This window comes from Diabrotica undecimpunctata, chromosome 6 (genome assembly GCF_040954645.1).
Source record: "Diabrotica undecimpunctata isolate CICGRU chromosome 6, icDiaUnde3, whole genome shotgun sequence".
NCBI classification, from domain to species: domain Eukaryota; kingdom Metazoa; phylum Arthropoda; class Insecta; order Coleoptera; family Chrysomelidae; genus Diabrotica; species Diabrotica undecimpunctata.
In genome coordinates this window covers 112,995,414-113,008,895 of record NC_092808.1, presented here as the reverse complement: position 1 = coordinate 113,008,895, position 13,482 = coordinate 112,995,414, and the positions used below count along the sequence as shown (strand labels likewise).

General features: G+C 31.0%; 1 protein-coding gene and 1 long non-coding RNA gene across 7 annotated transcripts in view; both read right to left on the bottom strand.

The window, feature by feature from the left end:
- Positions 1–13,482, bottom strand: part of Sec16 (endoplasmic reticulum export factor secretory 16) — a 164,335-nt gene that overhangs the window by 12,248 nt on the left and 138,605 nt on the right. The gene's annotated exons all lie outside the window — the stretch shown is intronic.
- On the bottom strand, positions 10,491–13,384 carry LOC140443750 (uncharacterized). Its single transcript, XR_011951259.1, has 3 exons — positions 13,270–13,384; positions 10,718–10,795; positions 10,491–10,590 (listed from the first exon to the last, which is right to left on the bottom strand). It is a non-coding gene; the product is annotated as an uncharacterized lncRNA (long non-coding RNA).

The window sequence follows — 13,482 nt, the reverse complement described above, 5'->3', positions numbered from 1 at the left end:
AAATGGTATCCAAATATCGTTATTAAAATATTAAACAATACTCTTAAAGTAATTTCATTCAAACAATCAGAGTACGTATTACAAAACATCTCGTGAGACGGTATAAAAATATGTAAGAATGTATCTGTATGAACAAGAAATATTACGTTAAGATTTTTTAAACATCAGATCAAAATCTATATCAATCTTAAAAATACAAACTAATTTACTTTTCTGTCAAAATTTATACTTCTATATCTAGACAATTTTAATTGTTTTACTGAAAATTTTCTCTTCAAATATAAAAAAGAAATATTTAAATGAATTGGTGTAAAATAGTTTATTTAAATTAAAATGAATAAGTTAGAATAATCGATACGATTATTTTTAATTATAAATAATCGTTTAGTACGTTTTACGTTGTGACTGCTATTTAAATTGTATACTATTGTATATAATCAAATATAATAGCTTTGTTTTCTTTATAACTCATAATATTGAAATTCCACTTGTTCAACAGTCAGTTGAAATATTTCGTGTTAAACGAGTAAGTACTCTGTAAACAAAATAGTAATAAGATGTTAATTCAATTATAAATTTTATCGTTTTTAATAGTATAAACAATATCATAATTCTTGTTAATGAACGGCAACTTATCCATTTTATTTTCATACACCTGCCCCTTATATGCTTAGACCATCGCTCAATCTCTTTCGGGGACGGTCCTGGCTCCCATATCTGTTATCTCGACTGATTACCACCAGTCTTCCTCCTTCTATTCTATTATTGTGTTCACTTTATCCTCTTTCTGTTTAATACTGTGATTAATATCTTTGAGCTTGCATGTAAATCTTAAGTTTTCAATTCTTCCTATATCTATATGAGTGTGTTTCCAAGTAGTCTACGAAGTATCTTGATTTTATTTGTTTTAGTGTATTAATTTTTAATATTTCTGGTCTAGTTTCTGTATTACATTTCATATTGTCTTGTGGATCCCCGATATTTATGTTTTCCTATTGTATCGTTTAGACATCCTCCCAATTCTGGTACTTCAACCTCAACATTGCCAACTCCTTGTATTTATGTAGCTAAAGATTTGAATCTCATTTTTTGCTTGATAATTATTCCATTTTCTTAAAGTTTTGATTCATAAGTATGTTTGACACATATTTTGTGATGTATTTTGTTTTAGAGTTCGATATTTGTTCGTTACCAACACTGCATCCTCCACACAATGTTATATCCTTCTCTTCCATTTTATATCACGTAATTTTATTATTTCGTCCACGACAATATTGAATAGAAAGGGTCTCAATGTTTCTACCTGGAGGATATTTGCGTATGCGTATTTACGTATGCGTATATTTGAAGTATGCGACCATTTCAGCTGGTATTGATTGGTTAAAGAGAGAAAGTCAAGATGGGTTAAGGAGAGAGAGAGAGAGAGAGAGAGAGAGAGAGAGAGAGAGAAACTCAGTGAAGGTCCTGGTTAAATTGATACTCCCTAGCAACAGCGATTGGAACCACGTAAACGTTATGACTGAAGGAGAAGCCAAAGAGGAATATATATCGAAGAGTGGAAGAGAGTAGCGTGATTGTTGTACTCTAGTGTTGTAGAGTAGTAAATTATATGAAATAGAGAGCGATTGAGAAACGGAAGACGACATAGTTAAGACGTACCGCACAGGATTTTCACCACACTCTCCTTAACGGATCGACAAAAATAACAAATTAAATGATATATATGTGGAGGAGATTATGCCCCGTTTACTGTGCAGTTTTTCTGCAGTATTCGACTTTACCAAATAGACTGTGGTATATACGTTATACATAGAACTGATCAAATGAGACTTACTAAAAAAAAATCGATGCACTAAATATGTTTATCGAATCTCAAAGAACTTGTCAACTAAATGGCACTAACTTGTTTGTCTTTGTAGTAACGTTGTTTGTCTTTGTAGTAATGTTTCAGCTGTAAGTTTACACGATCTGGCGGATAAAGTACGACTAAACTATGCATAAATTACTTTTAACGTTTGTTCGTTATTTCAAATATTCAATGTTTATAAAAAAACACTGCAGTATCAGCTGGAATTTGGATTAAAGCTAATGTTTATGTGAAATTTATTAGTTTCAAAAACAAAATCAATATATTCAAACAAAAATATATATAATTAAGACCTTTTAAAATTAATCTTTGATGGATAATAAATTATTATTACCAAGTAGTACTACGCTACTGAGGCTTATTACTACAAAATCTAACAGAGATTCTTTGTGAAGTCCACTTTTATTTCCAATTCAAGTGCTTTTTAATTTTCAGTAACATTTTAAAGTTTGTCATTTAAACATTTAATATATGCCTTTATTTGTTTAATTTTTGACATCCATTTGTGAGAAATATTTTTATATATTATATGAGTTATATGAGTATATATATATATATATATATATATATATATATATATATATATATATATATATATATATATATATATATATATATATATATATATATATATTGTAACGATTGGGGTTTATAGAAAATAATTTATAAGTTATATACTACATAATATTAGATATAAAAAAGTATTTGATTATTTTAAATAAGTTATATACTAGAGAATTTTATAAAAATATATTTATGTGAGGGCATTTTAAGAAATTAGCATATAATAATTGTAAAAAGTTGTATTTTAATATTGTAAATATATATAAGTGAGCCATGTGCATCATGTGAAAATACTCTCGGAGATTGACAGATATTTATACTCTGAAGTGACGTTTAAGAATATTTACGAATATAAAGTGGGTTATAATAATATATTGTTTGAAATGTGTATTTTATTAAATTAGAATGTTAAGTTACTAATTTAATTATATATTCTGATCTGAAAAGCCTAAATGTAAACAAAATTATTAATAGAAAAGAATGGAATTCTCTGGATCTCCGGAGATGGCCATGTTTGCGAAATGGTTTGTTCCAGAAAATTCAGACATGTATATAATAGAACAAATTGGAACATGATCTCTTACGAGATGGTTCTAGAAATCCAAAAACATATAAATACCCGTGATTTGGATTCAAGATGGCAGTTTTTAAGTTTTAGTCAGAAGTCAAGCAGTTTATTATGAAAGTTAGTTAGAGTCAGTGAATCAAGTACAAATAGTCCAATAGTTTAATATAGTGAGTTAAATGAAGATTAAAAATTATGCATATAATTTAATGCACATTTATAATTATACACAAATAATTATTGAAGATAAAAAAAGGTATATTGGAAGAAATTAAATTATATTATGGTTGGAGATTAGTATAAATCAACTTATAATAATTGGATATTGGTATATTGAAAAGAAGAATAAATATAAATGCTGTTTGCTGGTTTGCTGGTGGTGTATAAATGCTGGTGAAGAAAACTATATCTTAAATTGGTAGAAGCTGATAATTGAAAAAAGTAATTTCACAAAAAAAACAAGGATAACTGAAGTACGAAGACATTCAGTGGTGATTAGAATCTATATACTTAGTGGAAAACAGTTCATTTAGGCATTCAGTGAAAGAAAGGTACAAAATTTTGTTAATATAATTTAGTTAGTGTCATAAGAATTTCAATTTTGAAGATAGTTTGTTTTAAATTTTAGATTGTCTATAGAATTTAATTAGTTTTATAAGAATATCAGTTTAAAGATAGTTTATTTTAAATTTACATTGACTAGGTTAGATATATATGTGTGTTTCATAATAGTTATAATAAAGATAATTTAAAAAAGTACTTAAGTAGTAGATATTGCGGCACTTGGCGCTGGGAAAATTTTACCGACCGTGGGAAAAAGCGGCATCCTTTGATGTTTGCACCTGCTCAGGTGTTCGGGTGACATCACGCTTACTGACAAGTCGAATCATTTTTTCTTTTCCTTTCTTTCCTCTTCTTCTTTTTCTTTCGCTAATCTGTTTTTCATCTCATGTTACCTTCTTCTATTCACTAATTGAACGTTCACTGCTTGACAGGGGAACTCAATATTTTATACACTGTTACATATAAGCTTTCGTTCTTTCGTCTAGTGCTCGACACATATTTTTTCGCCCAGTACTCTACATAGGTCTACGATTCTTTCCTCCAGTGCTATACATAGGTTTACGATTGTTTCCTCCAATGCTTTATATAGGTCTTCTTTTTTTTTGTCCACGGCTAGACACAGATCTTGTCGCAAATCATCAAAGTGGTGTCCCACTGCCCAAATTAGATAACCAATATTTTCTTCTTTTCGTCCGTTGTCTACTTTTATATTTAGATGCTGATATATACAAGGTAAGGTGAGAAAACACAATTCATGTTACAGTGATACTGGGGATATGATCACAGACGGTTCTTCGATAACCATCAGACAACAATTCCCCGATGCATATTAAAACATACAGAGAACACTTTACGTACTCAACTCAATAAGTGACAGCCCGGTTTGTAAGCGAGTCTGACAGACACCCTAAGTTTACAGTACTACTCCCACAATGTGGTACCTAGCGTGTTTCTGTGCGGCAAAAGTGGACCATCCGTTTATACTATAAAGGGGCCACCAAATATTCAACGTTGAAATGTGATATAATGTATCAATATGATCAATTATTAAAGAATAGTGACCAAAACTCGTGCGAGTTGCATACTATATTTTATCTACGATCATAAGTTAATTATTTTAAAAAATCCAGAGTATATAATATACAGAAGAAATTTAAAAGGACAGTTTGAACAAAAATTCAGTCTTATCAGCAGTCAGTACGGAGAAGGTGCTACTGACAGAAAATGATATTAAAATGGTAGGTAAGCGAAGGAATGAAATTGAGTGAATATATTATGAAAAAAAAAACATATATTGAAGGCAAACGTAACCAATTCGGTTCGAACAAATTTTGTTCTTAACAGCATCCACCGCTAGTCGGTACGGTTACACGACCGCCGGAAGAGGTTTTGTTAGTATGGGACAAACAGTCAGTATGAAAGCGAAATGATTGTCTTTTTCCATCACACACTTAAATAAACATTTTTATTGATTTTATTAGAAGATACTTAAACTGAAAACTAAACTCCTGTTGGGTAACTGGCCATTAAAAACATACTTAAAAATTAACTCAGGAAAGCAGACCATTAAGATTTGTCGATCGATTTTCTTATTATTATTTTAGGTGACAACACGAACACTAGATCCTAATTTAATAAGATCGGTTCATAATTCGCCAATGGTCCATATCACATATCTTTGTGAATATTAAGTTTCAGTAGATGTTTTTTACGATCTAATGCTAGACAACTTTGTTACATTTTATTAAAAAGATGGCAACACGAACACTAAATCCTAATTGAATAAGATCGGTTCCTAATTTGCCAGTGGTCCACATCAGATATCTTTGTGAATAATATGTTTTAGTAGACGTCTTTTTACAATCTGAGGCTAGACAACTTTTTTTTACAATTTAGTAAAAAAGTGGCAGCACGAACACTAGATCCTAATTTAATAAGATCGGTTCATAATTCGCCAGTGGTCCATATCAGATATCTTTTGTGAATAATATGTTTTAGTAGACGTCTTTTTACAATCTGAGGCTAGACAACTTTTTTTTACAATTCAGTAAAAAAGTGGCAGCACGAACACTAGATCCTAATTTAATAAGATCGGTTCATAATTCGCCAGTGGTCCATATCAGATATCTTTGTGAATAATATGTTTTAGTAGACGTCTTTTTACAATTTGAGGCTAGACAACTTTTTTGTTACATTTTATTAAAAAAAGTGACAACACGAGCACTAGATCCTAATTTAATAAGATCGGTTCATAATTCACCAGTAATCCATATCAGATATCTTTTGTGAATAATATGTTTCAGTAGACGTCTTTTACGATCTGATGCTAGACAACTTTTTTTTACATTTTTATCAGATAAAAACGTAACAACTCGAACACTAGATCCTAATTTAATAAGATCGGTTGATAATTCGCCAATGGTCCATATCAGATATGTTTGTGAATAATATGTTTCAGTAGACATCTTTTACGATCTAATGCTAGACAACTCTTTGTTACGTTTTTATCAGAAAAATATGGCAACACGAACACTAGATCCTAATTTAATAAGATCGGTTCATAATTCGCCAATGGTCCATATCAGATATCTTTGTGAATAATATGTTTCAGTAGACGTCTTTACGATCTGATGCTAGACATATTTTTGTTACATTTTTATTAGAAAAAGGTGGCAACAGGAACACTTGATCTTAATTTATTAAGATCAGTTCATAATTCACCAGTAGTCGCTAACGGATATCTTTTGGTAGTCTTAACATCTTCTAAAACTTAATGAACAAATTTTATGATATTTAACCCTAATATGCTATACATCGTTTTAAGATCTTTAAATTAATCAGTAACTCATAACAGATACCTGGTAACGTTGTTTTACTATAAAAATTTTAAAAGCCAACTACAATATGTGATAGAAAAACAGACAACCAAATAGACGCTGGATAATAGAGAACGGAAAACTAATTTATGAAAAATTCTTAAAAGACACATTTAATACTAATATAAAATATGTACATATAACTAAATAATAAAAAGCCGTGTATTAAAACTACAATAATCAATAATATTAACACTATAAATAAATTTATACATATTTTTAAATTTTCATTTTCTTATAACCAAAAGGAACGGAACTAAAATCTTCTAAAAATTTTCTTTTTGTAGAATGTGGTCGATAATTTTTATGGATTTCCTGTGTTATGACTTGATGTTCTGTTGTTCGTCTAACTTGTTTACTTATGATTTTAATACCTTCCGACTTTACAAGTACCATCTTTTTAATAGTATCAAAATTAATTAATTGCGAGTTTAAATAATTAAGGGAAATTCCCTTAACTTTGCAACAAAATTTTTCGTCACCATTAGGAAGTATGTATTTATAAGCATAATTTTTGGGGCCTCCAGAAACGAACTCCGAAATATGACCACCACTTAGCTCATCAGTTAAATCACCAATACAGTCACCGGTAGGAAGATCAGGCAGACCGTCTCTGGAAATGTACACAATTGAATCGGTATCATAATATAAAGTACGCTCGCCCACCATGTCTAAATAGGAATACAGTTTGAGGCGGGCTAGAGCCGTAACGTATGAGGCCAGAACGACGTTTACAGTGGAAGACATTGAAAATGCTTCTTCCACATACTCCCACGTAACAACCAGTGTTTCCTCGTTTACAGGAACCACAGTATTTACATAGATCGAGGGATTAATCATCATAGCAAAGAATTCTTTAGGATTGTTTACAATAGAAGTTTTGGGAAGATTTTCTCGCTGTGCAAATTTACCCCAGAACGAATTAAGCATTAATTTAGCTAACGATCTAAGGCCAGGATTCGCCGTTATTTCGGTAAACTCTAACCGAACGTCTTCTATCTGGAGAAACTGTTCGATGTATCGGTTTTTTTCTTCGGCTGTTACACAACCACGGGGCCATCCTGAAGCTTGCTGCTTGATTTTGATGAATTTATTCATCATGTCGGAAAAGAGACCATTTTGATGTTTTGACAATTCACGGGTTTCGTACGACCAGATTTCGTAGGTCTCAACTATTTTGTAACCCTTTTCCAAAGCTTTTACAACTTCTTCAATTACCCATGTTCCTGTAAGTGACTTCTGTTCGTCGGAATGCTGACATTCTCCTTGCATAAAGTCCTCGCTGCATTTACGACAAAGAACAAACATGCATTTATTGTTTATTTTTGCGGGTAGAACAGGATGATAAAGGTTTGAGGAAGGAAGTACTTTACACTTTATTAAACCAGATACTCGTGATAAATCTATATGCCGGCATTCATCTCCTACAAAAATTTTAGGATGACCTAGAGGAAATTTTCCACGCTTACATACCCAAGGGTATAGGGAACAAACATCGACATATTTAATCTTTTCATTTTCTTGAGCCTTATAATACTCCACGGTGTTACCAGTACGACCACCATACAAAGCATCCCTAGCATTTATAGGTTGAGTTCTCATTAAGGGGTGATTCTCAGTAAATGATTTTATCTCAGGCGTCATAGTTTTTCTGAAGGCACACTCCCAGATTTCAACGACTTCATATCCCAGAGATTTTAGATATTGATTTTTGGCAGCAGTTCTGTCATAACGATTTTCCATGCAGTGTGAAGGATCGTCATGAAGAGGAGCCAATCTGTTTTCGGGATAACATTGGGGACAACCATGATAGTAACAACCCTGAAATTCAAACACGATATTTTCGTAAAGACCATCCACTTTACAAGTATTAATAACAGTCTCAAATCCTCGTGCAGCATGCTGTATTTTAATATTACGCTGTTTCTCTTCCCAAAGTAGCCACTGCAGAGCTATTTTTGACTGATTATCTTTAAAACGATAACCACCTTTAGGAATAAGACCTATTGTGTCAGATTGTAGAAAATTTCGCCTAAATACTTTACTACAAGTCGAGGCTACGGTAGTAGCTTCCATAAAAGGACAGACATTTGACGTATTCAATAATTGTTTCCTAAATGTAAGACAAGCCTGTGTTAATATCATGACATCGGAAATACAATAGTCAACGATCTCTTTCTGAAAATCAAAAACATAACCGTTAGCAACTTTAGCAGTATGCCAATTTATTAACTTATCACGTGCATCCTTCTTCAAATTATCGATATCATAGAATTTTAGAGAAGGTATAGGTCCGAGATAAGATTGATTTTCCCCTTTATTAAACAAATGTGGGAAATAGCCCTTTTTTAACTCTGTTAAACCAAAAGCTTTTGGTAAAGCTGACAAGGCCATAGGAAAATAATTAAGACTGTCGAGAAAACGGACATTCCCAACACTCATCGAAACTAACTTCGTACCCCGCATGATAAGATCAGGGGTTAAATCGGTCTTTGTGAGGATGTAATTCAACACGAACTGATTATCGAAACCCCCTCCGTTATGTGCCAAAACGACAACATTCTTAAATTTTTTCCTAATTTGAAAAACATATTCAATAAAAATAGAAATAACATTTTCGTTTAAAACATTTAGACGAAAACCGCATGTTTGACAAAACTGTAATTTTTCTTCCTGAAGACAATTGTAACATCGCTGACTAAATACACAGAGATTTGGTTCTTGAAGAAGTGAACCATCTAGCAATATTTTTTCCTGACGAGTCTCAAGATCATAAAAAATGAACAAAAAATCTTTTGAGGGAGGTTTACCAGAATCAGGCTGCATGTAACAAAGATGATCTGATGGGTAATTTTTACCACAAGTTTTACAGAAGATCTCCCCACAGATATGACTTTTAGTGTAGATTTTGTAACATTGCTTACACCTTTTAATTTTGTCACATATGTCGTTAATGTGAACGTTGAAACATACCTCACCATAAAAGTCCCGGCCGCATTTATCGCAGGGAACTTTAACAGCTTCTTTGGAACAAGCTGGTGAACGACGACATGCAAAGCACGTATCAACGCAGCTGTGTCCCTCTTTATGGTCGTAGGGTTGATAACATTTATCACAGAAATACGTACTGATAAACGCACTGGTCAGTGACCGAATTACATTAAAATGACCTTTATGAAAGAGAAGGTTTAATTTTGGTCCGTAAGTGTGCCCCTCATAAATGACATCACGTCCCTTAGTTCCATATCTATAGACCACAATCTTATAGTCTGTTAGATATGCCTGAAACTGTTGCAACTCAGGAATTCCAGCTCCCTCACTAGGAATAACAACACCAGACCTATCTATTAACTGCAATGCTCTTTCCCGTTGTATTTTCCCTCTATCGCGACATATTTTTGTAAGTTCAGGGTCTTTGTCAACGTAAGCTTTGGCTACAACCAAAGCGTATGCAAGGCATAGGTTATCGTTGTTTTTAATAACAACAATTCCTCGCCGTTTAGAACGCTCCTCTTTAAATGAATTGTACTTACGACCTCTACCCTTTCCAGTAGGCATTTTTACGGTAGTAATACCAAGACAAAACGTTTCGGTGTTTAAACCGGTGCTGTTGCTCTGATATATGGAACTTATGTGGTTCCATATATCGTCAACTGTCACCTCTGAGGCTGGTTTTAACCTCATCCATCCCTGACCTCTAACGAAATCCTTGGAGCAAAAAGTGAAACCGACCTGATCATGTGGCAAAATATTTTCAGTACCCTTTCGAACAATATCCTCGATGGCCTTTTTAATCCAACTTACGGGTTCCTCACCTGGCGGTACATCCTTAATTTTAAATTCCAGAGTTCGTCCCTGGACACCAAATTTACGGATTTTCGTGGTTTGATCTCTGACAATTAAAAACTTTTCCATTTTACGTATAATAAACTTATAAATTATTGTAAAATCAAAAAAATCAAAAAGTCAAATTTTTCAAAAAAAATTATTATACTCACCAAAGTACGTCTGAACACTAGAAATATCTGGAACAGACTAAATAAAATACTTTAACGTAGGGTATAAGGTAGACTTCTAGCTGGACGGAAAACTGAACGATAAGTCCAAAGGCCCCAAAAAGGTTTAGATTTATGTAAAAATGTGTAAGAATCAATCTAAAAGAGTAGATCTGTTTAAATTTATAAATTTGGTTACACCTTAAAAGTGGGTAACAGTGCTACACAAAACCAAACATGAAAGTAGTGGAAGAAGCGTTGTATTAATAAAAAAAAAAAACTATACCTCACTTGATCGTTTATTGTAGCGGCCACAATGCCTAAACCGTGCGATTGAAGAACTGCGTGAGATTGTCAGGATGTACTGCAGAAGTTAAAAACATGTGTGAAGTATGCAATATACCTAAGGCATATGAAGTAAAAAGCACATCAAAAAAAAAAAATTGTAAAGATATTAAATACTATGGACCTAATATAAATGTCATATGCTATAAATATCACAAAAAAAATTATGAGCCGAGAAAGAAGCCATTTATAACATGTTGCTAAAAGCTTTGAAAAAGGTTCAAAGTTCAAACTTTCCCGAATTATGTAATTTTAAATAATTCGTTAACAATTTATAATAAAAATACTAAAAAGTAACCTTTTGTAAAATATATGTAAGCATCAACACAGAACCCGGCACTAATAACATTAGGTCAAAATCGGGGTAAATGGATACCGTTTACCACTAAATTCAGGTCTATTAGTTATAAGGCATTTAAGAAATAGCAGTATCAATACGACAAAACTTGGTCCAGTATGAAATTTATGGTAAAATTACGGGGCGGTTTGTATTTATAAACAATTTAAAAAATTTAAGAGAAGGTGCATGTAAGAAGGAAAAGAGCTTTCCCAAAAAGTTTATTTATAGTGATTGTTAGAATTAATTCGGAAGTTTTAATTTGGTATCTTTTCTACTTAGAATTTATTTATTGGGAACAATTATTTACACAAGTAACACATCTCGAGAAAATTTATAAACGGACACTTTCGATAACCCTTTAAAATATATATTTACACAAGAATTTTCGCATTTAATATTTTGCGGTTAGTAGTGTATATTTCAATAGATATAAAGGACAAAAACGTTTATTAACATGTATAACAAAGTTGTAAAAGCACAGTAAAAAAATTGTCAAACTTTTCCGAAATAAAAGAAAAATTAATAAAAGTATAGTATTTCTTGAAGATATATTTAAAAGATTCGTAGCTTACTTGAAAAATGTTAAGATTTTTCACTAATATTTTCTCTTTTTAAATTTGTTTATCTATACATACCAATTAAAAACTGCATATATTTTAAAAACTATAACGATTTACCTTATGAACTCCCTAATAACTGTTAAGTAACCACATATACAATAAAATATATTTTTTAAACCTACAAAACAAGCAAATTTTCATGTGTGATATCATACAGCAAAATTAAAATACATTTACCGATTTACAAGAAATTAATCAACAGTTTGAATTTTTAAATTAAATCTTATTTGTGTAACCTGCCTTCATCAATTTGACACATTTGTAAAGAAATCACTATAAGGTAAAAAGTAAATGGCCTATAAATCAAATATATACACTTTGTAATACCTGTGACAAGATTTTCTCATCTCTGAGGTAAAACAGTTAAGTAGCATAAACGCCTAATTTAATTACGAATATTTATAAAAATCACGTTTTAATACAGTTAAACTAAATATATTTAACTGTCTCTGAATAACTTATTATTTTGTGACATGCATGGCCCTAACAACCCTATTATGCAATTTCGAAAGGGTTAAGACAGCTTTTTTTCTTTGATCGTATTTATTAATTTTCTCGATTGAACGGTAACGTAGAAAAACTATAAAAATATATCCCTTTCTTTCTAACTCCTTTTTGTATACGTAACTTTTTAAAGATTTTTCAAATATAAAAACCATCTTAGTCAAAAAAAATTAAAAGCAATATTTTTTAAAATTATGTTTTTAACAGAACGAAAGATTTTTAATATTAAAAAAAAAAAATTTCGTTCATTTTAATTAATTCGGTAGTACTAATATAGAATACCAAATAACGAGTAAACTATAATAGGTATCTAAATATAAAACCCAAGACCAATTCCAAGAAATTCCTATATAATTTTAAAATGTTCATTTCCAAGATCCATTTATAGCATGGTTAGAACTAATTAAAAATGTATAATTTAATATTATCTTGAATTTAATGGTTAGTTAGGTATTAGGAATAGAAATAGGTACCTATGGGCGATAATTGAGAGATTTATTAATAAATCTAAACTTTTGGGAACTCCACTACGTATGACCTTTTTAGAAGATTTGGTTACAAAAGAATTTACACTATTTTTATAGTCATTAATTTATATATATTTAAAAGTATCTTAACTTATTTGAAGAAATTGATGGATGTATTAGTACTTTTCAAAAGTTGTAACTGCAAAGTTAAAATTTGGCCAAATTACCGAAATAAAAGAAAAATGTTGAAAGTATATAATTTTATGAAGATATACTGAAAAGATTCAAATCTTACTTAAAAGTGTAAGATAATATTTTCTTTTGTTTTATAGTTTATTAAAATTTATTAACCTTTACATACCAATAAAACAAACGGCATATTCAAAAAAACTATAACAAAGATTTACCTTAACGCACTCACTAACAATTATTACCAAGCAGCCACAAATAAAATAAAGATATTTTAAGTAAACAAAAAAAATAAGAACAGTTATCACCGTCAACGCGTTAATTATTTCTACAAAACCAATTATTATTCGAAGTAAAATATCATTTAGCTTACCTTTAATAAAAAATTCACTAAATCACTAGGTTTGTTACTTTACCACAAAATACTAATTAGAACTCATACCAAATATCGACTATTGTTTTATATATAGGTTAAGAATACAACTTGTTATGACAAGAAAAGTGGGGTGAATGTATTAAAACGCACCTGCTCCTTAAAATGCGAGATGCAAAAGTAGTGTGTATGGGCAAAATGAGGAGGAGGTCA